General features: G+C 40.7%; 1 pseudogene; it reads left to right on the forward strand.

Annotated features, from left to right (window-relative positions):
* Positions 1–3,339: 3,339 nt before the first annotated feature.
* LOC102864852 lies at positions 3,340–3,738 on the forward strand (annotated as a pseudogene).
* Positions 3,739–4,351: the final 613 nt, after the last annotated feature.

Below are 4,351 nucleotides of genomic sequence, written 5' to 3' on the forward strand. Positions count from 1 at the left end.
AAGAATGCCACCCTTGAACAGAGCCTAAACTCCCATATACCAACTCAGACACATCGCAGGACTCCCTTGTGCCCCACTTCATGAATGTGATTATAAGGGATTTCAACTTTTTAGTGTTGACATCATCATCTGTATCATTTAAAGACTTTGCTGACTTATATAATTGAACCAGTACAAATCCAAACCCATAAAAAATGATGTCTATTCTACATAAGATACCAAAATTTGCATGTCTTACACTCTGTTTGTATTCATGAACTTAATAAATTGTAAAGCGGGAGGAGAGAAAGCCAGTGTGTGATGGATTGTATACAGTCTTTCCTGCATCTTCTCCAACCCTCCTTGAATTCTTCTCAGTCTCCTCTGCCTCCTGCTTACCTTACTGAGTTGTTCCATGTTGAGGATGCACATTTGTGTGTGTGCATTTCAGTGTACGTGTCTGAGGCTGACTTGAACATATGTGGAGGTTGAGATAAGTAGTAGTAAAGGAGGAAAGGCTGAAAGTTGGGTTTGATGACACAAGGACCTGAGAAGTGATAGAACCAATGGCTGAGATTTGACAAGGAAGAGGAATATGTCTTAGATTGGAAAGGAGCAGATGGAAATGATACCGGCAGAACAATTTAGTTGTGGAGGAAATGAGCTTGAGTCTTCCTTTTTCTCTCTGTGAATCAGTGAGTAAGCAGAGCCTGGAAGAGTGAAGAATCTCAGAACACATTTCAGACCTGGCCATGAGTGAGAACTTCTGTTCAATAAATGCTGTTGGCTTCAGTAATGCGCACTGAGGCTGGGCCAGGAGAGAAGCAATATGTGTTTCACTTTCCTAGAAGGAAAGCAGTAGTTAATGTCTCACTCAGCTACAATGATAAAAGATGATGAGGAAAATTCTTCAACAGCCATGAACACAAAATGCTGGGAGCTGAGCCCTGAGACCAGGAACAGTTTTCCAGAACATGGCATTTGTAAAATATCAGTTATAAAAGATATCTATGATGACAATGGACTGAGAGAAAAGGAGGCTGATCCTCTGGCTGCAAAAAAAAAAAAATTTCAGTCAGCAGAAAAAGAAGAGTCAATCTGAGGGACCAGGATAGGATGAGCACTACTGTTTCTCCACCATCTTGAGAGTGAAGAGTGTTAGTGGAGTCTGAACAGCATCAGGCATATTTCTTATTATCACATTGATTTTCATCTGTTTTAGTTATTTTTTTTACCCCTGCAAATACAAACTTGATTCACTGGTGCTGTGTTTAGCCAGCTGCCTGTGCAGGGGACCATGCACATGTCCCAAAATACGTACAAATACTAGGCTTTATGCTTACTTATACAGTCTTTTTTGAGGTCCTTTTATGTGCTAGGTGATGAAAAGACCAGGAAGGATCCCTATATGATATTGTAGCAAGTGCTTCCCTCCTTCTTGTCATCCCTCTTCCATCTTCTTAGTCCTTCCCACTCATCCTTTCTTCCATCCTTCTTTTCTCTATCCACCTGTCTCCTTCACTTTCTCCTTTTCCCACCTTCTCCTCTACTATTCTTCCTTTCTCGTTCTCCTCCTTCTTCTGCCATTTTTAAACTTCTCTTTTCTACTCCTTTCTCTCTCTTGCTCGCTCTCTCTGATGAATTTCTGGAAGAAGGAAGAAGAGACTATGATGAAATTCTTGAGCAATTAGAACTCAATATGCAGAACAATGAATATTTTTTGTAGGTGAGACTAAACTGGAGACTTGATAAACAAGCTTTCCAGTGAGGCCTTGTGTGATTAACAGTTTCCATTCTATTTGAAGCTTCTGCTTCTACAGTGTAGAACTTCCAGCAATATCCAGATACAATGTTTTCACTTACTAAATGACTGAGACTGACAGGAAGAGCCATTATAAAACAAGATGAAAAATATGCATAAGTGGAGGCACTGAACCCCTGACCATTCATGAGTTTCTAAATTATATTTCTGTATTAATGTATGAAGAACCAACAGGGACTATAGATATGTAAACATCTTAAAAGTATGACCAAAGGAAATTAATTATTGGCCCAAGAAATGCAAGACCATAATCTGTAGAGACAATGAGGTCAACTGCATAACATAGTTCACAAAGACAACATTCTATATCTTACTTTGGTGAGGAGTGACAGAGGTATTAAAAGTGTGTGAGCAGTCATCTAAAGTATATGTATTGATTTATGTATTGGAAGAAAGAAGAGGGAAGAAAAAGCCACAGTGCTCAGAAACAATTAGTCCAAAGGTGTATGAGGCCATGTGCACCTCAAACTCCACGACATTGAGACCAGAAAAACTAGATAATGCCCAACCATCACTGATGACCATAAAAGGAGCCACAGTCTGAGACAGAGTGGGAGAAAAATATCGGGGGGGGGGGGATTAACAATCATAAAAATGGCCAGGCTTGTTGTTCTGGTAGTGACAGTGGAAACTTGGAGACAATAGTATTTAATAAACCTTTTAAGGTTGAAAGTAAGCTCACCCCTATGGCTCAACTTTCATTCAGAGATTGTTGTTAAGTACTATCTCTCGAGTACTGACTAAGAGAGCTTAAGTAAAATAGAACAAAACTCTGCCAGATTTGCCACATCCTCACACTCTGTTTCTACTTAGTTATTACAATTTACAACTTAAATTGTAACTCAATAAAAAAAAAAGAATTTACAAAATAATGTTGTTGTATTTCATTGTCACTTGTGACTCATAGCGACCCTATGTACAACAGCCCCAAACCCTGCACAATCTTAAGCCAACTTCATTGTCTCTGACACTCCTACCACCATCATCCTAGTCACTGAGTCAATACATCTCATTCAGGGTCTTCCTCTCTTGCACTGTCCCTCCATCTTTCCCAGCATGTTAGATGCCATTAAGTTGATTCTATCTCAGTAATTTTGGCCTTTCCTCTGTCGTCCTATGATTTCAACTGTGTTTCAGCCCAATGTTTCAGTCACTATGTCAATCCATCCCTTGAAGATCTTGCTCTCCTTTGTTTACTCTCTGCCTTTCCAAAGATTTGTCCTTCCTGAGAACATGTCCAAATTAAGTAAAGTCTCTTCATCCTTCCTCTAAGAAGCAGCATAGCTGCCCTTCTAAGACAGATTTCTTTGCGCTTTTGGAAGTCCATGATACATATAATATTCTTTGCCAATACCACAATTCAAAGGCATTCATAACCCAACTTTCACATGCATATAGGTTGTTGTTACTAGGTTCTATTGAGTCAACTTTGACTCAAGAAATAAATTAGTAAAATATATAGTAGGGAAGCAGGAAGCACATGGTGGGCTGGGCAGCAGTAGTGCTGGGTTGAGACCATCTGGAGGAGTGTCACTGTGATGACAGAGAAGTTCTACCACCTACAGCACCTGGAGAAGTTTGTGGAGAACATCGTCAGCATCATTATCAGTGACTTCCAGCTCAGCAACCAGGCCTGGCTCAACAGGAAGCTGAATTTCATTGTTACCGGCTCACAGGATATTGATAAATATAGACAGTAGCTTAATGATATTATGGTACCTCTAGCAGTTTTTGAGTACATAGATCAAGGCTGAAACCCCCAGCTCTACACCGAAGAATGCCCCAAGTGGGTGCTGGCAAAAAACCAAGCAGGTAAAAGTAAAGTCGACATAGTGAAGAAATTGAAAAGCCTTTTGATTCAAGAACTTTGCAAAATCTTCCCAGAAGACACAGCCAAGTACCAGAGAATCTGAGGGGAGGACAATCCCTCTTCCTAAATGAAGACACCAGTCTGAGCCTGGTTGAGTCTATGACAGAAATCTCAATGAACTAACAAAGCTGTCCTGCGGTGGGAGAGCAGCCTGCACCCTGAAAGCCAATCTGACCTGGGTTAGTATTTCCATCACTAGGTGTGCAGCCTCTCAGCTGAATGACTTTAGGACTGTTTCTCCTTTCTCTGTCATTGGGGAATGTACCCCTCTGAAGAGAACTACCCTGCCAATTGTACAAGCACTACATAAGTGATCTCCCAGGCCACCACCTCCAGAAGCAGATGGCCTCGTCTTTCTCCTGTGGATTCACACTGTCCTCTTTTTGTTGGCAGCAGCATGCTTAGCCCCTGTTCCACCAGGATCCGAGGGACTCCAGACCATGTTGGAAATATGAAACATGATCTATAAATTAAACATTTAAAACCAAACCAAAACAAACAAAGAAACCCCCCCACCCCCCAAATGGCAATGGTAAAACTTGCCCTGACAATAATCACAACGAATGTGAATGGACTAAATGCACCAATTAGGAGACAAATAGTAGCAGAATGAATTAAAAAACAAGGCCCATCAATATGTTGCCCATAAGAGACAAGGAAATCACACTCAAAATAAAAAG

Source organism: Elephantulus edwardii, unplaced genomic scaffold (genome assembly GCF_000299155.1).
Source record: "Elephantulus edwardii isolate Elephantulus edwardi_28Jun2011 unplaced genomic scaffold, EleEdw1.0 scaffold00298, whole genome shotgun sequence".
Taxonomy (NCBI): Eukaryota; Metazoa; Chordata; class Mammalia; order Macroscelidea; family Macroscelididae; genus Elephantulus; species Elephantulus edwardii.